Source organism: Lytechinus variegatus, chromosome 6 (genome assembly GCF_018143015.1).
Source record: "Lytechinus variegatus isolate NC3 chromosome 6, Lvar_3.0, whole genome shotgun sequence".
NCBI lineage: Eukaryota > Metazoa > Echinodermata > Echinoidea > Temnopleuroida > Toxopneustidae > Lytechinus > Lytechinus variegatus.
The window spans coordinates 9,833,743-9,860,318 of NC_054745.1; the positions used below are offsets into that span (position 1 = coordinate 9,833,743).

The window sequence follows — 26,576 nt, forward strand, 5'->3', positions numbered from 1 at the left end:
TATCACAACACATGAAGAAAACGGTAAATTCGAAGAAAAATAGAGACCAGGAAGGTGTATCAGTGTATTATGCACAGAGAGATAGTGTGTAGTCGATCATGTGACGTCATTATTCTCGACTGTTTTCGATCGCGTGAATGTCTGCCTGGGGGCGGCTGGGGGGCTGAGAAGGGTCTCTATTAATTTCATTTCTTGCATTTCCACAACATCTGTAAGACTTTTTAGTGACATATTTGTGTATAAAAAGACAAGACCTTTCCATTCATATATAATTTGTCTATCATCACTTTCGTGAATTTTCTTTGTGTGTATCCTTTAATGCATTCTGATTTGATAAAAAAAATTGTTTACAGTACCCAATTAACCATTGTTCATTTATAATCTCCTACTCAAGTCTTTTATTCATATTCCGTTCCTACTCTTTTTAACTTTCACATCACTCTTGATTTTGAGCTTCACCATGCCATCTTCTTCTGTTTCCTGTCTCTCTAAGTAAATTTTTTATGACATATTTTAAAGTGTATACCTTTAATCCTGCAAATAATTATAGAAATATAAATATATACAAAAATTTCTGCACTTGTTTTAGAAATTCAATTGCAAATCCATGACTCAGTAATACCATATCAAAAATATACATATGTGCACAATAGATATTAGCCTTATATTTTCTTTCATTTAATTTTTTCAGTATATTTCGACAGCCCCTGCTTCATGCTTCAAATAAAACATTGATTAATTGGACACCGGAATCATTTGTTTCTTCAAAGCAGAATGTTTGAGGCTTTACATTAATAAATAATCTAAAGCCCCCCCCCCCCTCAAAAAAAAAAAAAAAAAATTAAAGGGGTGTTTTTTTAAGAGTGTTTAAGTTCCTCATGGTCATGGCCTTTAACGTTCTATATTTTTATGTTGTCAGTTTTTAAAGACCTCCGCACCAACCCCCTCCAAAAAAAACCCCTATAAATATTATTGAAGGTGAATACCCTGCGCTATTATATGACGTCATAAATGAGAATCAAACCCAAATAAACACTGGTTTTTAGAGGAAATTGAAAAATCAGACAAGTTTATAGGTCAAAGTTTGAACAATATCGGACAAACCATAAGAAAGTTGTGAATATATGAAAGTTATAAACATTGGTAATCACTATACCCATGAAGACTTCAAATTGACGGCATATGTGATGTCATAGTGATGTACGAAGGCAAGGACCACTCTTCCATGTACTGGAATAATTAATTAGCTATTTATTTCTTTTTTCAAAAGTTTTACTTCAACTCTTTCTTTCATGAGGACATACAACATACTACCTGGTTTATATTAAAGCCCCAATGGAATTGGGAATTAGGAGAAAACCAAAAATCCTGATAATTAAGTACTAGTCTTATGGGAAAGTTGTCCTTGCGGCCTCACCCCTTGTCATAATTTACTTACCCAGTTGCCAATTTGAATTCTACATACTAGTAGCCTTAGGGATCTTAGTTTTAAAGCAGCCATAACTTTATTTTGCTTGTCCAATTTCTTTCAAACTTTCTTATTTTTCTCCCTTTCCATGCACATAACATTATGACCAAGGCTGGATTCCCTTTTAACACTGAATATGAATCTTTACCCCAAAATGAATATTTGTGTCAACTTTTATGAGCACAGGCTGAAAACTGAGTAGATTGATCCACAATGAGTTTTCCCCATATTTCTGGCTATATGTGGTTACCAAGGCAAGACTCTCAGACGAATGCCAAAAAAGGTTCTTCCACATCTTTCCCTCAAGGCCAATGTGTGAGCCATAATCATTTCATGACAATTGGTTCAAAACATAACAAAAACAAAACTGATGAAGCAGTTTGAATTGTAAGTTTTTCCCCCCAATTTTCACCATATGATATCTTGTTACCATGGCAACAAGATTTCTGAAAGACACTCAAATATGTGCCTTAGACATCTTCATCTCAAGACCAATGTGTGTGCCAAATTTCATGAGAATCAGATGAAAACAGAGGAAGTGGTTCTAACTGCAAGATTTTTACCTTATTTTTGCAATGATTAACTGTTATCATGGCAACACAATTTCCAACACAAGTAAAAAATGTGTCTTGCACACCTTTACCCCAAGACCAAAATCATTCTGTAGAAACCGGTGACGTCCATCTCAAAATGACTCAGCACACTCCATATTCATAACATTCATAAAAGTATTACATCATATCGGATATTTCAATCAGTTCATTTACTTTCGTCTGTACACTTTTTTTTACTTTATCCTCGTATCAGCTTAATGTGGAGCGTTGTGGCCCAGTGGATTAGTCTTTGGACTTTGAAACAGAGTGTCGTGGGTTCGAATCCCAGCCATGGCGTGGTTTCCTTCAGCAAGAAACTGATCCATAGTGTGCTGCACTCAACCCAGGTGAGGTTAATGGGTACCGGTAAGAAGTAATTCCTTAAAAAGCTGTGTGCGCTATGAACGCCTAGCTTAGCTGGGTAATATAGGAGCGCCTTGAGCACCTAACAAGGTGGATATGTGTGCAGAATAAATACCCTATATCATTATTTTTGTTCAACTAAGATTGAATATGATTTCTTTCCCCCACATGTTTAATGTATTATATCATATTACACTTATCAGTGAAGGAAACTCCCGCTTTTGCGAGAGCGATAGAATCTCGAATAACAGGGATTTGTGGTCGCATGACGTAATCTTTCAGGATCTCACCGAATAGCTCTCCTGTACAAAGTGAATGGGGTTTTCTGACATACCCTCACTAAAAAATTCATATAAAAAAGCACCACGGTGGCGGATTTTTAATTTCAAATATGTTAAAGAAAACTAAATTTCTCATCTTTATTCGAAAAAAGAGAATTCGCCACCGTGGTGCTTAGATGCTACTGACGAAAGAAGACACATTTATGATGGAAAAATGCAAGCAAAAGTTCTCGTAAGAGGACGTTAGTCTCTGCGTTTATCCTTTGTGCCACGATACTCCGCTGCATGTTGTAGCCGAACGTGTGGTGTGTGTGTTTGTGTGTGCTGCGTGTACAAAGTGTGCATAGAGCTATGAACTACCATGGACCTTCCATGATCATGCTGAAAGTTATTTTGGGTACGGCATTACATAATATCTGATAAGAAAGACTTGGCAAATATATTTGTTTCCATGGTATAACCTCTAACCAGCTCTCTTGCGGTTAGTGCTATCATGGGCTAAATGGAAAATGGACATGCAGTTCTCGATAATGTTCATAATCTAAACCATTGATCTCACACCTGTTCACTACTAGCATGGATCATGTCGAATGGAGAATGGTGATGATCATAATGACATGACATCATGATATATTTTAACTCATCTGGGCTGGACGTTTTGGGGAAGTTTGGACATGGGTCGAGCTGATAGGCAGATTTTACAATGCACTTGATTTGGTGACCGCTAGCCCCAATACTTTGCAGTATGTTTGTTTTGAAGGTGAATACAGTATACTTTTTTCCAATTCGTTGGCTTCGTCAACCAGCCAATGATTGTTTTACGACGTACAGACCTGTATTTTGCATGTTTTGAAATTGCATATCGACTTAATAATTTCCATGACTTCCGCCGGCACTAGTGGAAATAATATAATGTATTGATCATGGATTGTGCAGCAGATCGCTCAGGAATTAACATGAAAGTTGGATATTACGGATATACATGACGGTGGATCCAAAAATATGGTCTAATTGCGGCACATTTAACGTTCGGATTAAGGGTAAGTGATGAACTAAGATCAAATTGAATGCTTGACAATAAATGAGAGAAAGAAAGAGAGAGGGTGAGAGAGGGGCACATGTTTTACAGATAACAATGTTCCGAAAAATGCACGGTTGTATACACGCGTACACATTTTCACCGCTCTTACCGAGTGTTTCGCACACATACATAAGGGTCTGAAAACAGCCGAGAAAGACTACACAGGGCAAAGGTTTTTAGCGGTGATTCACGCTACGGTGAACGCAACTATCTCGAAAAAGGGACTTTTCAAACGATCTCGGAAAACCGGGAGTTTCCCTGACTGCTTATTACCTTTCTAGGAAATTTCAAGTAGCAAGCCTATGGATTATTGAAATATATTTTAGCTATGTTATTTATTAACGACTGTTGTGTGTTGATGCCCACTACGGTCAGTAACGTTTATCGACATCGTTAAATATGTTAAATGATGTCAAATTAATTTCATTATAAAGATCCCTTGGAAATAATAAATATTTGATAGTCGAACGCACCACGCTGTAAATAAATAAAACAGAAATATAATTGTTGTGTAACAGACAGAGTTAGATAATTTGACAAATAACTGTACATATCATAGCTCATGTTCGTGGGTTCATATTAAATAGGTTGTATAATCAATTAATTTATATTCTATATTCTTAATTTCATTTTCATTTAATACTGCGTTTAGTTTGTAAACAGTTTGCACTGTATATGGCCTATGTTGCTTCAATGCGTTGTATATAAATCGGTATTATCTAAGGTGTATTGTGTTAATGTAGAAATGTTTATAAAAAAATAATCCCATTGAAATTATTCTTACAATAATAAACTTTGTACAGATTTTGTTTAGTTAGGGTTTATGTTTTATTTAAGAATCAATTCAATCTCTTGTTATTGTCTATAGCATCGTTTATTTAAAATTCGTTCGTAAATAGAAAACAGGAGACAGTGCGATATATCTTCATTTTCTTCCGGCGATATGTCAGATTTAACGACTTTTCTTGATTTTCATTGGCTGATAAGTGTTGTTAACATGGGAACTATTGAATCAAACGCTTGACAATCCCAGCTCTGTTTAATTGGTTCAATATTTTGTTGTTTGCTCTTGTATAGCAAATTACAATTCACTTCTTAAAACTTGGAAAACTGACGCACATATCACACATTTGTATTATGATAAATGTGATGATTTATAATGATGTAATGATTTATTATTACTAAGTGTAACGAATGTACATACTAAACATTTCTATATAATGATATCATGTGATATTATAATCTATCATTTTCAAGTGTAGGCTATAGACCAATTTCACAACGTGAGAGGGCAGCAGACTGGTCGCAATGGTGCGGTGGGCGAATCAACTTTTATAGTACACAAGTCAATAGGGTATTTGGTACATTCGTTCGATTTTTTTTTATTTTGGACCAACTGAGCAGATTTCATGTAAGATTCACAATGAGCATTAATCGGAGAAGTTCAGGTCGCAGCTGTGTTGTGTTCAATTGCCACAACAATTGGAGAAAGCTTCAGGATTGGAAGCAAAGTGAATGTGAAATTCACTCGCCTTGGACTCATGAAGCCTGTTTGTATGTCGTGTGAAGCCGTACTCCCTGCACAGGTTTCCAGGCCGTGATGAAGGAATGCGTCACCAGTGGATAAAAAACATCAACAGAAAGGACTTTAAAGTTAAGAAAGATAGTGTGGTACGTAGTAAGAGATCTAAATTTGTTGTGACATTATTATTATGTAGTTTGACGTACAATTTAACGAATGAAAACATGTAAAGAATAGGCTCCCGTTTTACTGCGGCAGTGCAGTACCAACGCCGAGTCCGACAGTGCCATTGGCATTAGTGAGTTGGGCCGGCGCGACGCGGCTGCCATGCCGCGATCGAAAAGTCATAGCCCGGGTTGGGGTCCGGAGGGGGCGGGGCCCGGGGCACGGTCATTACAAGGCACTCAGGTAGTCAGTCCTGTCTATGGTCCCTGCTTGTACACAAAAACATGTACAATACAAGTACAAGGGTATTAAAATTGCACTAATTGAAGGGGTAGTACACTAACAGAAACAGTAATTAATGGTAGCAAAATGAAAGTTCGCATAAAGTTGCTAATAATGGCTTGCATGAAAAGATACATGACATGAGTGAGATAAGCTAGTATTCTATTCATGATTTCCAATGATTTTCAGTAAATTAATTCAAATGACAGTATATCAACTGTTACCTTATACCCTCGCTACAAACCACCTACCCCAACACTCTCGGCTTAATCACATAGTGGTTCACGCGCACACACTGTTCACTCTGTGGGAATTTTCGACGCGGGCCCGCACTGAGAACTTGACGTATATTCGGTTGATATTTTAGCCATTTCTAAACGTATATCTTTCAAAAAACATCAACTATGTGTTCGAAATTAATAATTCTACATCAGCTCATGTAGTAGCTTTCATTCCACCTAACAAAGTAGTTAGATATTCAAAGCGCTACCTTTCCCACTACTGCTTATTACCCTTAAAGCTTATTTGCAAAATTTTGCTAAGGATTTCTATTTGAATTTTAATACTCGGGGTGGGGAACGCATGACCAAATACTTCAAGTTCAAGGATAATTATTTGCTTAGAGTCCATTTTGAAAGTCCATGCAATGAGCCTCGTGTCCACCTTGTAATTCAGTGAGCCGTGTCATACAAACAGCTGTCTAATCATTTCTCTTAAGTTTTCCTCATGCATATAAAATATATTATCACCCGTATCAGACATCTGAGCTGGTCATTTACAAAACCGTATTGCCCTACATTTTCTGAATATCGGGAAGGGTAGGTATATTGTTTGTATTTTCCTCGGTCTCAATGCGCGTATTTACTTTGCATGCACAGACGAGGCAAAATATACCTTTGTATTTTCCCTGGTCTCACATCCGGGCATTTGTGGATACGCTTCATAAGGATCCGCCCACCAACAATATACGTCATAATAAAGACAACGCTGAATCCGAGCGCTTGCAAGTACGTCATAATGGTTAAGTGCAGAGCCTAGACCGATATTAACATGACACAATAGAACTCTATTTTAAAAAAAATATCCCCATTATCATGATTTTTGCTCTAGATATCTGATTTGGATGATAATAAAAATATTGACTGGCTCTTCTTTCGGGGAAAATCAAATATATTGCCCTTAAATGAACCATATTGCCCTCGTCTAAAGACTCGGGCCAATATAATTCATTTGCTGGCAATATATTTGATGTTCCCCTCAAGGCCAGTCAATATTATATAATTGTATCATTTGGCAATACATGCAACCCATAGTGGACTGTGCTAAATATTTTCTTTCTATGTATTCACAGGTGTGTGGGATTCATTTTCCTGACGGTAAACCGACGGAGGCACATCCATACCCAGTTCTTCATATGGGATATGATCCACATGTAAGTAACCTGTTCAAGGCAATAAAGTTAAATTTATGTAAAAAGGAAGTGAATGCCAGTACTGCATCCAACCTGAATTCTGAAGGAAGGTAATATAAACGTGATCAGTCAGGACCATATTCGATTTTCCACTAAGGAAATATTAGTGTGGAAACGTTCATGGCTTACTTATGCCCATAGAGGGATTTCGATCGGCGTCGGCGTCTCTATCGATACGCTCTGTGCGATCGAAAAAACTAGCATTTTCACAGGCGTTTTCTCAAATGCGAAACATTCTACGATCTCGCATCGGCGTAACTCCCGTGTGCATGGTGTGTATGAGTATGAGAGTACATTGTGTACCCGTCTGCCCGTACCGTCTTGTATACACATAAGATTATCCGCTTCTCTTTCCCTCTCACGCTCTCTCTCTCCCTCTCTTCTGTATCCTCTCTTCCAGCCCATGGAGAAATCACATGGGTAGCCTAGCTTAGCTCAGCATTTGTAAAATAAGCGCATAACTATGATTATTAAACCACAGGAGTTCATGTATCCTACCTTAAAATGAAATCCATTGCTAACCTGCCATTAGAACAGCGATACTTCACAGAAAATTATGTTATTCCAAATTAGAGTATTCCACGCTTGTCCATCATGAGTCAATCACTGAGAAATGCATGTTATTATGTTGTTCCAACAAATAACAAGTGGCACACTTTTCTTCGATCGTCCCAGTTTGGGACCAATCGCTTCCACAGTCATTGGTGATAAACCCAAAAAATAATATATGTATGGTTAATGAAAGTTAATCTCTCCATATAGCCCCTGTTCATGAAAGCACACACAGCAAATATGGCACAGGAACACCAACCAAAGAGATGTTGGCGGGAGTTTTATACTCTGGCATATCTGGGGTCTGTTGCATAAAACTCCAACCTGCCAACTGATTTTCAGGTTGGAATCCCCAAATTCTGATTGGAGCCCAGCCTCCATAATAGTTGCTCTCAGAGTACTGCCAAACTATAAAGCAGCTGATTCGACCCGAAAAAAACAAACTAAATTGCAGTTTATGTAACAGACCCTTCTCTTATCCGTAGATTGGTAGTCTTACCGTTGAAACATCTTATCGTATTTTTGCCAATTATTTGAGTCGTCACAAAATAAATATTTTTCACCAATTCTCCTCTCACACTCCAATGATACAGCAGTTGTCTTTTGTATCATTTTCTATACGAATGCCTTAATGATATCTATTTAAAGAACGGGAAAGGGGACGGGAAGATAGTAAGGCACAGTGCAAGGTATTACTAAAGAATTCGAATAAAAGACTATTCCGAAAAGACAAAGCATCAGTGTTCATCATGTTCATGGTGTTATGCAATGCCAGCATACCAAGCTTGCATGTAAATAGCGCATGCTCGCAGTCAATGCATATTGCATGCTACGCATGTATACGTCGATCGTGTGCTGGCTGTATGTGTTAATATGGGTTGACAGTCCGAACTTACGACTGTCCTTCCGAGACTAGTGTACGAACAACCGTTGAGGATTTATTAGCCAAAATTCAAACTTGTTGTTTCGACGCGAATTTCGCCCAATGTACAGGTTGGTTTATTCTGAAAAATTCTGAACCGCTAGTTCATTTATTCATCTTCCAACACAGGGAACTAAAAAATAAACCAACCTGTACATAGCGCGAAATAATTTTTTGTTTCATCGAATGTCAAAACCGGAGGTCGGTTTCCCATAGCTAAAGCACAGTGGCCAAAGTATTGCGCAATGTTGCATAACAGGTTGAACCTCGAAACTAACGTTTTCGCATTAACATTCTCGTTAGTGGTATATCGAATATGGTCCTGACTGGTGATAGGGCCTAAGAAATGAACCTTTTCCATTTATTATTATTCTTTCTTTTTTGTAGATATAATTTTGTGACTTCTTTTGCTTATAAATGGAGAAATTATTTGCCATGAAAGATACTATATATTCATCCATTTGTTTGTTTGGTATTTTTTAATAAGAATATTTATATTGGATTTTTTTGTTCATTTCTTTCCTTTATTTTTAAGATTTCTCAAGTTTTCACTTATGTTTTCCCCAACAGAAGGGGTTATCAACTGGTAGAGCACCTCCAAAGAGGAGATGTCTTCAACAAGAAAGCGAGACCAGTACTTCTAAATAGGAACATGGACATGTAAAAACATCTCAAGAAGTTGAAGATGAAGAAGAAAATGAAGAAGTACAGCCTCCAGAAGATAACATCACAGTGGAAATTCCAAACAGTGTCAAGACATGCGATGCAGCTGTTCAATGGCCAATGACTGGAGATCACAGCTATGGCAGTACTATAAAGCTAACATCTTCTGCTACACTGATGCAAAATTTTTCACTGGACTGAGCAAAGATGTGTTCTGGGGGTATGTCCAAGCCCCTTTTAGCTTTTCTCAAAGTACCAATGAAGTTTAAGTTAGCCATTCCGGATCAAATTCTCCTTGTCCTGATGCGCCTTCGCCTTGGACTTATGTTCACAGATTTGGGAAAGCGATTCGATCTATCCCCAAGCACAGCCTTTCGCATATTTGCAGCATGGATTCCAGTCATTGCGGAATTTATGAGAGAAAATACGATTTTGTGGTTGCCAAGAGACACATTGGGAAGAATAAGGCCCCCATCGTTTTCTGAGAACTATCCTAATGCAACTTGCATAATAGATTGTACAGAAATTTTTGTGCAAAGACCTGGACACCTAAAAAAAAGGGGCCCAAACTTACAGTAACTACAAAAGCCATAACACATACAAAGCCTTGTATTGTATAGCACATAATGGCTTTGTTATGTTTGTTTCCAAGCTTTTTGGAGGAAGAGCAAGTGATGTTTGTATTTCACAGAACTCTGGCTTTACTGATCACCTTATACCAGGAGATGAGGTACTAGCTGATCGTGGTTTTACAATTGATGGTATTTTACCTCCGGGGTAAAACTTAGCATCCCTGCTTTTACAAAAGGACTGAAACAACTACCAGAAAGAGCTGTTACTGACACAAGGCGCTTAGCAAATGTTCGCATTCATGTTGAACGAGCCATAAGAAGACTCAAATGTTTTAAGTTGCTATGCAGTATAATACCAGGCAACCTCAGAAATGTTGATGACATTGTTACTGTTTGTGCTGGACTTTGCAACATGCAACCTCAGCTTATAAATGTGGACATTCCAGAGGTGGAACCAATGGAGATAGTCAGTGATGATAATGATGATGCGGATGGTGCATTGGATGAAGAGGAAGTCGAGCACATGTTGGACTTTGCAGAGGGCATGGAATAAATCAACTTAAATGATTGAAACAAAATATGAGATGCCAAGTACCTGAAGTTTTCAGTTTATTCATCCTCAATAACTGAAAATAAGCACATGATTACAATGCATGCATAATTTCATTGTTTCTTTAACACAAAAGTAAAATGTCAAAGTAGGTTTCAGGCTATGCAAGTTATCTTTTTTTTAATATTTGTTCACAAATCTACAACAAATTATAGAGGAGATCTATTTTCTCACCAAAGGTGGAAACAAAAGCTAAAAAATAGTTTCAAGTACTTAGTATTTTTAAGATTGCCAGATGGGCATACAATGTCTTGCAATTTGTAAATTAAAAGTTGTAAATTAGTGGTTAAAAGCGTTTCTCTTTTGAGGAAATTCACAATATTAAGGTACGTTAATTAATCACAAATTTTATATTTAGTCTGAAGGGTAGTTACTGAAACTGGTTTTAAGGGTGCAGTGATTGCAAATATTTCTGGTAAAGAGGTTGGAGATTAAAACTGGTAGTATCACTTTTATTCCTGTTTTGTTTGAAGTCCAGACCGGTCATCTGTTATGCAATGTACATTTAGAGAACATCAATGTAACTGCATTTTCAAAACAAAGTAGCATACATGATAATACAAACTTAGTTTGAATTACTGTGAAAGACTTGCTGATAACTGCTCTGTTTGACTAATTTCCTATCATCGGATAAATTGTAACATGAAAATCATGGAGATCTAACCAAAAGTTCTTTTTTTATTTTGTTTAGTTATTTTGTATTATTACTTTTTTGTGTGTGCATCAACAGTAAATGAAAGTGGTACTCAGAAGTGCATAAATACTCATATGTGTAAATATTATGGTAGATCTCTCTTGATTGAAGTACACATACAATTTAGACTTATTTACATTATAGTCCCTTGATCTTCAATTGTCCATGAGCTAGCCTAGAAGAAATTGCTGGAAGTAAGTGTCCAAAATACATTCCTCTTAGATGATTCACCTGTTTTTCCACCCACTGATGGTTGTACAGAACATCTACAATCACTTGCTCAGATGGTGTCCACACAAGAAACTTACACTTTCTTTTTCCCGAACAATGCATTGCTATTTGCACTTGATAATAATATCCAGAACCAGCTGTAGTTTGGCGTAAAACATAGTTTCCATTCACAAAACGTACATCATATTTGTTGGCCTGAAGCATGCTTGTTAAGCTGCCATTGTGTGGTTCAAGTTTCTTTGCAGTTGGGCATTTTATCTCTAAAATTGTCTCACTGTCCTCAATTCCATCCAGGCTAGCTCCCAGCCAGTTGTCAGTTGAATCAACAACTAGTCCAGTTGTTTCAATTTTCTTGTGGTACATTAGCTTCGAGCTATTGGTTCACATTCTGTACCATGGCGAGTTGAAGAGTTTCCAATAAATCTGTTATTCAGTTTTCTGTCTAACCATTTCTTTGGATCTGCCTTCTTTGGCACTTCTGAAGCCCCACTGCTTGTTATCCGGATCTTGCGTTGATCTTGCCATAGTACTGAATCTTGGGATGAGGTGGCATTCGCAAGTTTTTCACGTTTCTTCTCATCACAGGCAATGTACTTCTCTTACACCTTGGTACAAAGTTCACAATCACGGGCCACACAATTGCCATGACTCTGTGGTAAATCTTCCAAGCTATTTGATGAAGAGTTGATTGCTGAAGCCTGCAGAACATGGTTCAAGATTGTCCCGGGGATGGCAGCCAGACCAGCTACTGGACCTGTTGTTAAGTGTGTGATGACATCTTCATCTGTCTCTAGTGCCTTGCTGGTTACAGATGTGGACTTTGATGCAGTGTTGTCTCGAGCACGGATGTTTTCAACAGAGTCTGGAAGAACATTCTGTGTTGTTGACTTATTCCACAAACAGGCCGAGTCTGTGCAGGCCACACCAGTGTAACCCTTGAGAGCTGCTTGATTAATTTTGTATGCAAGGCCTGCTGTGTGACTGCAGCATCTCCCTTGGTTTGCCATGCAGTCACATTGTACTTGAATGATTTCTGCATTTTCTCTTTTCATTGTCACTTGTACTTCATGATAATTGTTAATATGTTGTGAATAACGTACATTTCCTTTAAGCACTATGATACCTGAACTTTGCAACTGGTGGGTTATTTCTCCAATCCACCCAGATCTAAGGTAGTTTTGTCCCTCAATCAATGATCTGTAATTATTATTTGGTGCTTCATCACAAGCCAAATGCTTTAGGAAGTAATCCTGAATACCTAGAATAAACAAGGCAAACAATGAAAATTAAAGTAAATTTCACCATCATAAAGTACATTGTGCTTCTAGAATTTAATTAATTTATTTGATTTGGGGTTTGAAACATTTTCTCTGTATGAATCCTTTTACTCTGTTTGTAGTCAGAGATAGAAAAGAAAGTGTGTTTATGTGTGTGTGTGAGAGAGAGGGTGGGGGGGGGGGGGTGGATGGCCCATAGGTAGATTTACTTAGATGAAAAAAGCATTATGTTGTTGGATCTGGACCCCATTTCATAAAGAGCTGTTACAATAACTCTTGCTGGAATGACAACTTTCACCAAAAAAAGCCATTCAAGGCCCTGTTTCATAAAGAGTTGCTATGATAGCAACTCCTGCTGGAATGGTAACTACCATGGCAAAAGTGAGAATTCTGCTTCCTGATTGGCTTTTATAATAAAAGTTGCCATTCCAGCAAGAGTTGCTATCATAACTTTTTTATGAAATGGGCATTCTCACTGTTACCATGGTAGTTAACATTCCAGCAGGAGTTGCTATCATAACTTTTTATGAAACAGGGCCCTGGCCCTCTCTTCCCCTTCCTCCTTTCTCCTTCCTCTCTGTTTTATTCTCTTGCCTTGCCCCCTCCTTTTGGATACTTATAGGCCTGCATAAAATGTGGTGGTGGTGTTTTTTGTGGGGGAGGGGAGGGGGATTTATTTGATCATGCTTAGATGGAAATATCAGTCCCTCTCTCTCTCTCCCTCTCACTATCCCCTTCTCTGTATTACACTCTCCCTCTTTCTCACACTCTCTCGCTTGCCCCCCCTCTCTCTCTCTCACTACCCCCCCCCCTTTCTCACTATTCCCCTCTCACTATTCCCCTCCTCTCACAAATACTCTCTCCCCTCTCTCACTTTATGTCTCGTTCACTCTCCCGCTAGTCTAACACAATTTACTAGCAACAAGAAGTGAGCTCCCTGATGAAAACCAACAACGATTCTTGGTCATCAACTCACTTTTACTGACAAAACTGAGGGGAAAAAGTAGCCAAAGTGCAAAAATTCATCATACCTTCATCGGTCAGATATGGCCATTGTCATACATCGTCTACCCAGGTGTCCATGTTTTATTTTATTGATTTATGATTAAGTGAATGACACAATATCAGAGCTTATCTGTAATCTTTCATTGAATTTGTACACAGAGCCAATCGCGAGCAGCGCACTTGCACACCGCAGCAATGGCGTCGCCGATAGAGGGCCAAATACATAAACCGGCAGTGAAATTGGTCTATATTGCAAGATGAGTAGAAAGTATGTTTTTGTTTTTAAAATAATTTTCATTAAAGCATAATTTTCATTATGCTTTATTGTAAATTACGAACACTGTTGACTAGAAAAAAATGTTTATTAATGTATATACTTTAATCAAATTATTCCTACCTATTAGAAGCTGAAATTATAGTCATATGGAAATAAATTTACAAAGGAAATATCTTTCTTTACTGTGGGTAGTACATTTCGAAAAAGATTTGGCAATACAATATATAGTTGTAAACAAATTAGTGATCAAAACATCAACTATCAAACGATCTGAATGAAATTATTTTCAATTGATCGAAATCTTTGCAGAGTGTAAATTTGAGATCATCAATGTGGTGAAGAGGAGAGTGTTTTTAATGCACAAATAATCATGCAAGTTTATTATCAATTAATTTTGTCAGCGTAAACGAAATTAAATGTAAATATGCAGTTCATATTTCTCATTTACAAATGAGTATATTGGATATGTAGGGCTTATTAAAAATAATATGTAGAACGATGGTGACAGATAAAGGTGGGGGGGGGGAGAAAGGATAAAGAGAGAGGGGGGGGGGTGGAAAAGTGGTGGGAAGTATCACAAAAAAATGAAGTCTAGGAGAGTACAGTCGGAGAAAGAATTAAGAGAGAGCAAACATATTAAAAATAAAGGATAAAGAGAAGGAAAGGAGAGGGATAGAAAAGATGGGAGAAGGAGAGAGATAGTTAGAGAAATTGTTTTTATATGATATATTTTCATTATGCTTTATTGCAAATTACAAAAATGGAGAGACGGTGAGAATAGAGACCAGGAAAGAGCGAGAGAGGAAAGTGGAGGAATGAGTGGGGAAATGGAGAAATAACGAGGGAAGATGTAAAGACAGTGAGGGAAATAACGAGGGGAGATGTAAAGACAGTGAGAGAAATAACGAGGGAAGATGTAAAGACAGTGCGATAAATAACGAGAAAAGAGGCTTTGATAATTAAGTTTTAGATCAGAATATAAAGAAATGGTCTGCTCGTGCTTCGAGCTCACATTATTCATGTAGGAAGAAATCCAATTACCCATCATTTTCTTGATTTACAAAACATGAATAGAATGTCCAGTTTTTAGGTCTAAAATCTCATTTTTATTTCCGCTGACGCAAAGCGCTCGCATCAATATTTTATAGTTATATACCTATCCTGTTCATGACTAGAAAAGTGATTAAGGTGTCCTGTTCTTCACGATTAGAAAAGTTCTTAGAATGTCTAATATTTACATGTAGTTCGGAATGTCAATTTTTTCTCCTGGCGCTTTGCGCTCGCATTATTTGATTGTTGTTATATAGCTCGTCTTCATGGATAACTGCAAACAGTCCTTATAACACGTCCCTTTCGTTCAGGCCGGAGCATATATATAAAAAAATATCTGCTCGCGCTGATCGTCTTCGCAGTTATTATTTGTTACATCTGCATCTTGTTCAGGACCACAAACATTGCTCGAAATGTTCAACTTTCAGAACAAAAACATGAAATCCCCTCCCAAATAGCTTGCGTGTCACGCTCGATTTATTGTATTATATATGTTAGTTCTTTTATAGTAATAAAGCTAGGAAGTGATTGTCATATACAAGTATATATATATATATATGTATATATATATATATATATAACTATATATATATATATATATATATATATATTGTAAAGAAATTGATGAAGAGAACAATGGTAGGCGTAGCTTAAATGAAGGTTCCCCAGAGCTATCTAACCTTTGAAAAAATTGGTGATGCCAAAAAAAGTCTTTGCCGGGAATCGAGCCCGGGCCCCCAGCTTTAAACGCCGGTGCCTTAACCACTAGACCACACAGAGGGGCTACTAATTAGGGCGAACCCAATCCGATTGACCGTCAGATTTTCGACACTATACCAATCATAATTTCCTTCGTTGGGTGAAAGAGTTGCCAAAAGCTGTTGTACATGTATAACTTTACACACACATATATTTGATCAACTTTTCTATCTACGGTTGTTTTATTCACATTGTATTTTGCTTCATACTTGATTTGATTTTATTTATTTCTGCATTCAAGATAATGTATGCAACATAACAATAAGGTGATACAATTCAGTTTCACAAAGTAATAAAGCAATGAAAAATAAATATCGACAAGAAGCAATATTCAATCGAAAGAAAATAACATACTATCACAACCGACGCAGGACCTTCATTTATATAAATATGTATATATATATATATATATATATATATATATATATATATATATATATATATATATATATATATACATATATATATACATATATATATATATATACATATTTATATATATATATATATATATATATATATATATTGGCGCAGAAGCTCAAAAAGCATTGAAGCGGGAGACGTAGCCTGGATTTCTTCAACTTTTTATTAATACAAGCTTTCGGCCATTTAGTTCGGCCTTCTTCAGGTATCTGAAGATGTAAAAGACATAATAGCTTTACATGTAATATGCATATATTTGGATTAATTTACTAAATAGAGGTATATCTTAAAATAATATGTTTTACATCGGTAATGTTTAATTAGCTATTGGATAATCCTAATTAAACATTACCGATGTAAAACATATTCTTTTAAGATATACCTCTATTTAGTAAATTAATCCAAATATATGCATATTACATGTAAAGCCATTATGTCTTTTACATCTTCAGATACCTGAAGAAGGCCGAACTAAATGCCCGAAAGCTTGTATTTATAAAAAGTTGAAGAAATCCAGGCTACGTCTCCCGCTTCAATGCTTTTTGAGCTTCTTCGCCAATATATCACTCACTGAAGCACCCACGCAATGTTTAGGTCCTTGCTCATCACAATTATATATATATATATATATATATATATATATATATATATATATATATATATATATATATATACATGTATATATATATTTATATATATATATATATATACATATAAAATAAATAAAGTTTCACAGATAACGTGTGGTTCATCAGTACTTTATTAATTTGCTACAACCCCATTTCACGCATATGGAGCGCAAGCTACCATGGTAATTTAGCGTGCTGGGATGGTTCCACTGAGAAGAAAGAGAGAAAGAAAGAGCATTAGCGAGAGAAAGAAAAAAAAAGAGGGACAGGGGAGAGAAGAGGAGAAGAGGGAGCGCGCGTATCTTCTTGCATCGCTTTGCATCTTCTTGCCAAACCCAGTTTCACAGTCTTACTGGTGCATTGTCGCTTCATGCACCCCCCCCCGCGCTCTCTCTCTCTTCCCCTCTTCTTTCCCCTCTCTCTTTTTCCTTTTCTTTCTCTTTCTAATGCTCTTTCTTTCTCTCTCTCTTTCTTCTGAGTGGAACCATCCCAGCGCGCTAAATTACCATGGTAGCTTGCGCTCCATATGCGTGAAATGGGGTTGCGCGCTCTGAGCGCTTTTTCAGTGAATTGTTAAGGTTCAAATGGTATTACCACTAGCCTTTACGCATCTGCGTGAAACTCCGATTAGCAAATCAATAAAGTACTGGTGAACCACACGTCATCTGTGTAACTTTATTTATTTTATTTCATGCTCTGCCTCATCACAGACATCGAGCACTCTTAATTACAATGATAGCATTCACCAAGTGTATATATATATATATATATATATATATATATATATATATATATATATATATATATATATACATAGGTGTGTGCGTGTGTGTGGTGAACTTAGAGGTGTGTAAAAGAACAATGGAAGCTTCAATTGCGCCCCCCTCCACCTTTGAGGAGAGATTTCAGCACCCCCATTGAAAACAATTGTTCCTAGGGCCCTGCCTTGGTCTGAAATAATGCTTTGATTGAGACAATTATTTGATTTATGGATGGTCGACAGTAGTTTGTGTTGTGTATATTGTTAAGAATAAAAAAGATACAGAAAGAGAATTACATGTAGGTAGGTAGGAGAGTGAAAAGAGGGATAGTAATAAAAAAGCAGGATTCTGAAAATAAAGAGATTCGAAGAGGTATAAAGCCAAACGAAAACGATAGGGCTTCATATATTTCAAAGGGGGAAATTGAGGAGAGTCTAGAATAATATAAACATTTAAAAGAATTTATAGAGCATAGAAAATTGGTGGATTGAATGATTTTAAAAACAGAGCTTGAAAGTGTGCAGGAAAAATAAGAATATAGATGTGTGAAGAGATGAAAATAGGCTACTTCAGCTCTTTTGAATTGTTTTCCCAGCGGGCCTATAAAACATAACCTTGTTTTTACCCTGCTCCATTCTAAAACGTCTAGCCCCTGACAAGAAATTAGGACCCAGCGATGATCCATTAATCTTGCTATCAAAATCTGTTGCCAGTCAATACGAAGCTTATCACAAATGGCAAGACCATTCCATCCAATATTTGTAATTTATATGATGAATTTACTACTCTGATCACAAAAAAAAAACAGGCAAGTAACATTACTTTTCTGTGCATTTTTTTATTCAGATCGTGTGACAAAATTCAAATAACAATCTACTCTTCTAATAACTGTAATTGTAGTAGTGGTGTTTCTCATGAATATTTTAGCTTAACATATTACTGTATCTATTTACAGTCATTAAGTCCCCATTTTCATTTCATTAAATACCAATTCAATGTACATGCTATGCCAAGCAAATTATTCCTCATTCTTAAAGCAGTCTTAAAGGGGAATGAAACCATTGAAATAAATAGGCTTGTGTCGAAACAGAAAAATCGAAGAAACAGATCAACGTACGTTTGAGAAAAAATGAAAAAGAGAAAGTTATGAAATTTGAATATTGCAATCACTAATGCTATGGTGATCCTCCCATCGGCAATACGACAAGCATGTGTGATGTCACATGTGACTAATTTTCTCTTTGATGGACTATAAAATACCCCCCAAAATGTAACGTTTTACTTTTTTAATGGTGATACAAACTATTTAATCATAATGTATTCTTTAAAAAGCTGTATTACACGCCCTCCCATAGAAAGAACTTTTGATTTACTGCTAGATGTGATAAAGGAGGCAATTTAAGTGAAATATATAGTAAAGTAATGAGGAGAGTTGTTCACAAGTGACATCACACATCTTTGTCGCATCGCCAATCTGAGGATCTCCATAGAATTAGTGATCACAATATTCAAATGCTCATAACCTCAATATTTGTCCGATTTTTCTCAAACTTTCGTTGATCCGTTTCTTTGATTTTTCTGTTTTCACACACGCTATCTTGTTCTAAAGGTTTCATTCTCTATCAAGTAGAAGCCTATTTTGTTTCTTTTCTTTTGTTATTTCATGCAGTAGATTTTGTCTTTGCCGGTTTTCTTTTCTCTAATAGCTGTTGTTTTCTTGGTAAAGACTTCTTTTATAATTCCAATAACAAGAGGCTGGTACCAGTCAAATTAAACAAAAAACAGTTTGTGTAGTTTGTGAAGTGGTGGCAACTTTACTTTACCATTAAGAAAATATTAGTTGTATAGTGATTGGCAACCAAAGGTCGGACGAATATACCGTGCATCCCAGATAAAACAAAACCGTAATTTAGTGATGATTTATCATAACTTAATCATGAAGAAAATAGACAAATGACCTACCAACGTAAAGCTTCGAATCTCATCTTTCATCTGATATTACTTAGATTATTCCTCATTCATGCGTGAGTGAGCAAAAACAATTCGAAGAAAGGATGCCAAAATCTCATTTAGCGGGGGGGGGGGGGTATCTGAATTTCAAAAGGAAAATCACATGACTGAAAAATTCAATATCTGCTCTTTTCTTTGATACCCTAATCACGGAAAATGGTCAAGAATTAATAAAGTTACGATCCCTCGAAACAATGCTTGTATTTACATAATTTCATTAAATAAACGTGTTTTCACCGGTTTCTCACAGAAGATATCGCACGGTAAAAAAAAATTAATGCATTTTTAATACTGATCGTCATCAAAACGGAGTGTCGAGTGAGTTTGAACGCTAGCCTGCAAAACCTCTTCATTTTATCAAAATATTGAAATTCATGCTTTATTTCAATTAAACCAGAACTTATTAAAATATTATTTTTCGACCATTTTCTGTAATTGAGGTGTCAAATTAAAGAACAGATATTGAACTTTTCTTAAATGTTTTCCTTTTAAACCAAGATAGGGCCCACCAAGTCACTGTTTGGTATCCCCTTTTCAAATTGTTTTTGCTCACTCATGCGGGAATGAGAAATAATCGAAGTAGTTTCAGATGAAAGAGGAGATTCTAAGCTTTGAAAGGATAGGTCATTAGTCTATTGTATTTGTGATGAAGTTATGATAAATCATCCATAAATCTCGGTTTTGTTTTTTGTGGGACGCACTGTATATGTAGTCTCTAAGAAAACCAGATGATGAGCTTTCATATTGTTTGCTTATAATAAGTAGTGATATGCTATTTTATGTGTTTATTCATTTTATTTTCGGGGGGGGGGGGACTGCCCCCATAAATACTACAAGTAAAATCAGATGAATGAAATTATGTTAAATCATACCACATTTATACAATAACTTGATAATTCAATAATTTGATCTATTATTACATTTATATGTATGATACAAAATAAAATCATTTGTGTGTGTAGGGGTGGTCCTATTGCCCCTTAAGATCTACTAACAGTAAAATCACAAGAAAAAAAAATTAAATCTAATTAATACCTTAACTTGATACCTATACCTCTAAAGAAAATTAATCATTAATACATGATAAAATCAATCAATAAATGAATCAGTAAGGGGGGGGGGAAGGGGACACATCAGCCCCTCAACTCCTACCAGTAAATTCAAATGAACAAAAATTATATCAAATTAAATACGTCAATACAACAACGTGATAATGCACACCTCTATAAATTGATAAAAAAAGAAATTAATCAATCTGTCGGTCAGTCAATCATAATGAGGGGGGGGGTTGAAGGGGATACAACTGCCCCTTCAAGTAATACCAGAAAAACCAGATTATTAAAAAATATCAAATTAATTAAGTGAATAAAGTAACTTGATAAATGCACACCTATGGGAAAAATTAAACCAATAAATGAACCAATGAATCACTTAATCATGGGGGGGGGGGGAGTACACATGCCCCGTCAAGTACACTACAAAAAAAAAATAAAATGAACAAAATGATGTCAAATGAAATAAGTTAATACAACAATGTGATCAATGTACAGTTGCATTTGTTTATACGTTAATGAAAAATAAATAAATCAATCAGCAAGTCATTCATAATGTGAGGGGGGACAAGGGGGTAAGGAGATACAACTGCACCCTCCACAGTACTACCAGTAAATGATTATTAACTAATACCACATTAAATAAGTCAATAAAATAGTTTGATAAATGTACACCTATAGAAATTAATATATAAAATTAAATCAATCAACCAATCAACGAATCACCTAGTCAGTCAATCATAACGCGGGGGGGGGGCGAAAGGAGTACACCTGCCCCCCCCCCCTCAAGTACCACTACCAGTAAAATGAAATGAACAAAATGATATCAAATTAAAGAAGTCAATACAATAACGTGATAAATGTACACCTATAGAAATTAATAGAAAATGAATCACTTAATCAGATTGTCAGCCATAATGGAGGGGGTGAAGGGGGTAAAACTGCACCCTCAAGAAGTACCAGAACAATCAGATTAACAAAATAACATCAAATTGAATAAATCAATACAATAACGTGATAAATGTACACCTATAGAAATTAATACAAAATGAATCACTTAATCAGATTATCAACCATAATGGAGGGGGTGAAGGGGGTAAAAGTGCACCCTCAAGAAGTACCAGAAAAAAAAATAACGTGATATATGTACACCTATAGAAATTAATGCCAATCAACGAGTCGGTCAATCATAATGGAGGGGGGGGGGGGGTACTATTGCCCCTCAAGTACTACTTTTAAAATGAGATTAACAAAATAATACCAAATTGATTAGAATTGATATAATATGCACTCCTATAGAAATGAATGCAAAATAAAATTAACCAGTCAAGCAATCGTAAAGCAAGAGCGAATCACATTTCATTCAAAATTGTTTTCTGTGGCATATATCAGAGGTTACTACATATAGGTAAATGTTATATCAAACCTTAACCAATAAAAGGACTGGGCTATTTGAGACGTATTGGGGACTGTGTGGGGGGGGGGGGGCTTCATTGCCCCTTCTGATAATATTGCACATCCCAAAATATTACAATATCCAACTGATATATATTTAACAAATATTTTCCTCATCAAAAGGTTCATACTTCACAAAGTTAAAGTCGCTATATTTTTGCTAATTTACCAACAAATTTAATAAGAATACATGAGTACACTATAAGTTGTTCGTTTATACTGCGTGCAACCATAGGACTCATTGCATCCTCTCCGTGATATTTTACATACATGTATAGTATGAGAGTTGTGCTTTTGAACTATAGCCTAATTAAGTATATTAAAATGAATATAATGAAATCAAATAAATAAAATAGGAGTAGATGACTTAAGAAATGAAAATATGTATATATATCTCTCTCTATATATATATATCTATGTGTGTGTGTGTGTATGTATGTATATATACAATTAATCAATAAATCAATCAATCAATGAATAAATCAATCAATCAAAAGCGTGTTTTTACTCGGCGTCATACATTTGGCGTCGCAGAATACGCAATCGGCATGCTTGAAAAACTCGCTTGAAATCGTCTTCGCAAATTCCAATGTGACTGGACGGGTGACACCGTTCAAAAATACCTATTTGCTCAACATATTCACATCTTTAAAGTAGGCATACATTGTAAACAAAAGTTTTTTTTTTCTTGATAAACTGAAAGCTTGCTACGTAGCAGTAGCCTAACGTCTGTAAGTTTATCCTGACGGAATGTTTGTCATACAGATAACAGAACTTGAATATTTGTGATGGTTTCAAAAAAGTCCATCAAAGATTAAGAAAGTTATCAAAATGAAAGGTTTTGGATTTGGGAGGTCAACCACGAGCAGCTGCCCCATGTGTTTTGTAATATAATATGCATAAATTTTAATTTTTTGTGTTTTATGTATTTTTTCTTCTTTGGCGGGTGTGAAATGAATTTCCTATTCATTTACTGAAGCTCAATAAAAACTATTTTAAAATTTCTGAGGAAATGACTTTCAATCGATTTTTTTGCAATACGATATGTACAAAAGCTGCTCGCATATGACGTCACATACCAATAATTAAAATTCTAATAACTTTTTTTGATGGATTTTCATCAAAACTTCGGCAATATCTTTAAAAACAAAAGTTTTCTGCTATTTCTACAATAAACAATTTTGTCAAAGTGAACTTGAATTTCAATGGCAGGCTAATGGAATTTCTCTGTACATGTGTGTGCATGGTTTTCTAGAAATTTGAATGACTTTGTAGAAAGACCTAACCGGAGTGAGATTAATGGTCGTTGCTACCACAGAACAGGCCTAGTCTGCAGGCGCAGACTCTGATTGGAACTTTGATCAACAAATGTGCCTCTACGCAAAGACTAGCATATCCAAAACTTGCTGTTCCATTACATTACACAAAGCATAAGTAGGCTGCACATTTAGACCAGTAACTCGAGTGAAGAGATTGCCCAGCAGACTAACAGGCCCGTACCCTAGTTCTCAACGGACGTGGTATTTGCACAAGCCCGTCTTAGACTCATCACGGGAATTAGCAAGCGCCCTGATACTATGGTAGCTTCTCAAATTTGAGCACGAGCCGCATATCAAAACTAAGTAAACGAAAACATTAAAAATGGGTAAATATCTGTATAAAAAAACCGCATAACATCATGAAGCAGGCTATGAATAGATTGAATAATACTTGTCCAATGCTTTTAACCTCTACGAACTCTGCTGCCTGCATGCAACCATAGGCTTTAACTATATACTTCTATCAAATTCTAAATTCAAGCTTTCATGAACAACTGCGGGTGAAAACAATGGTTCAATTGTTATAATAATTATACTACCTTTTCCCCGTCTGTAAATATATCATGATTTATAACACTTCACTTTCAAATGATTATCTACAAGAATGTACAAGGATAATTATAAAATGGCACTTCAACACATGGCAAACAAATTCAGATATCAGCAATAAAGGTATAGAGTTAACGTTTTCAAAAAGTACCTTTGACCGACTGATTAATTGTGGACATGTAAAACTGCACGTGTGGGCATGTCTGTTTCCTATCGATCTGAAAAAAAACATGTAGGTCTACATTATGAAAACATTGAATTCGGATAATCACTATCTATATCATTGACGTCTGATAAAAGAATATAGGCTAAGCTCACAATTAAGTATATCATGATTAAAATGACCTCAAGTTCCCCCCCCCCAAAAAAAAAAAGAAATAACCAAAACTTAAAATTCCTGTGTTTAATTGGTCATGTGAATAATGAGCCATAAACCCACTGATATTAGATTAAAATCGGTGTGTTTCTTAGTATTTTTCGTGCAATATCTTTTCGACGTTCAAAAGGATGAAACTTTAGAGGTTTGTCAGTGGATCACAACTGGCCTGTCTAACAAAACGTAATGAAAAGGGACAACAAACACTTGATGATATACCATCAATTGATATGACTTGAAATGAAGCATACGAGGTGAAATGAGAAGCAAATCAACGTATCAATTTCATTTCATTCACAGTTGCTCTTAAAACCACTCCATTTATTCATCAAAAGAATTATGTATCCATCACGAACATAATAAAGAAAGTTTTTGAATAAGCTATCATATCTTTTCTATTCTACCACATTCGTAATTAATATCTAGTTGAAAAACAACTTTTAATAGGTAAATAAATTATGTCAAAGTTATACAAATCCCCACCAAACTATTTCTAGCTATACAGAAACACCCAAATACATAACTTTATTTCTAAATATAAACACTGATTCTGCAAAAAGCGTTTTTCTTGAGATTTGAGAAGAAACGGAAAAACAGATTTATTATATTTTTACAAAAAAAAAATGTTGAAAAAGTATGTTCCTCAAGTGTTTCAATTGTTTCTATCATATTTTTTTAATTGGTTTGTATAACAAATTGAAATTTCCTGTAACTAGTTCTAGTCTGGTGGAGTGGGGGAGGGGGTATCATCAGGAATGGCGGCAACAAATTTTTATTGTGACACATCTTTTTGAAAAAAATTATTCAACTAGCATAATTGTCTGCAAGGGAGCTTGGTGAAAAAATGAGGAAAGTTTCTCTTTATCTGATTTGAAAAAAAATTCTGGGGGCGAGGTCAAATTTCCCAGTCCGCCCCTCCCCTATTGTCGCCTGTGCGAGACAGTTCTTTCTTTCAAAGTAAAGAAAAACGTGAATGGTAGCTAGTTCACTATTGCTTGCATTAATATGATTACGTGTTTGTGGTATGCAGTTATTGTCCACGACTATACATAAGATGAAAAAAAAACAACAACAAACTTTTGATATATAGGAGCAAACCCCCTTTCAGTTCGTAGCACAATGAAGTAACTAACAATTTGGAGGTGTGAGCTTTACATGCAGACTTGTTAAAAATTTTCGAGGGAGCAAAGTCTGACTAAAAAGGCCCTTGATAAAACAATGTAGGCAAAGCAGCTATTTTTCTTAAAATTTTCCAGTCTTGTTGTGAACTTAAAATAAAATATCCAACCACTTTTTATTTATTCGTTAACAGACTTCAAAAGTATACAATTCTGCTAAATTCATTATCAACTGTCGGAAATAAGTTGACACGATCAGACATAAACACCAGTAGACGCAATAAAACCCCAATTGCTGCCCATTTAATTGTTAATAATCATTCCAAAGATGATATTTATTTCGTAGGAATGGAACTTATCAGAAAAAAAACACCAAAAATCATATTGTATTATGAAACTTAAGACACTTAAAACGGCATCAATATAGTGGAATAAATATTTTCTAATTTACCTCAATCGTGTGTCACATTTTTTCATCGGTGTCACTAATTTAATGATATCAATTTATGATACCTAACAGGTATCTTCTTCATGTGTCTAATTGTTCTGTTGGTCGAATTACTTTTTTGTTAATTATTTATTGATTAATTAATTTATTTATTTATTCATTCATTCATCTGTCTAATGAGGTTATGGAATTTATACAACTTTATCATAATTCATTCAAGAGCATTAATTTATGATTTTTAACGCAAACTTGGATGGCGAATCCCTTTTGTATTTTTCAAGCCACTTCTGACGAAATCTTCATAAAGACGAAAGTTCCTGCGTCATCTATTGAGTTGATCTCATCTCATTATAATCTATCTTTTAAAACTACACCTGGGCCTCTTTATTATAGCATACCCCCTTTCCCTCCCGCAAAAATAAAATGAAACAAAAATTGAAATTAATAAATACAATAAAAATTAAAAACGTGAAATAAGAAGGAAAAAAATAAAATCGAAATTTCTTGATCTTTGTCAACGGCAGTCATCATCAGTTATTAGTCAATCGTCATATCCACTCTGGGGTCATCTACATCTTTGCTCCTCGTGAAGGACCTA

The 26,576-nt window shown here is 35.6% G+C and overlaps 1 long non-coding RNA gene across 1 annotated transcript; it reads left to right on the forward strand.

Annotated features, from left to right (window-relative positions):
• Positions 1-5,370: 5,370 nt before the first annotated feature.
• LOC121416981 lies at positions 5,371-9,535 on the forward strand. Its single transcript, XR_005970283.1, has 3 exons — positions 5,371-5,457; positions 7,107-7,187; positions 9,271-9,535. It is a non-coding gene; the product is annotated as an uncharacterized LOC121416981 (long non-coding RNA).
• Positions 9,536-26,576: the final 17,041 nt, after the last annotated feature.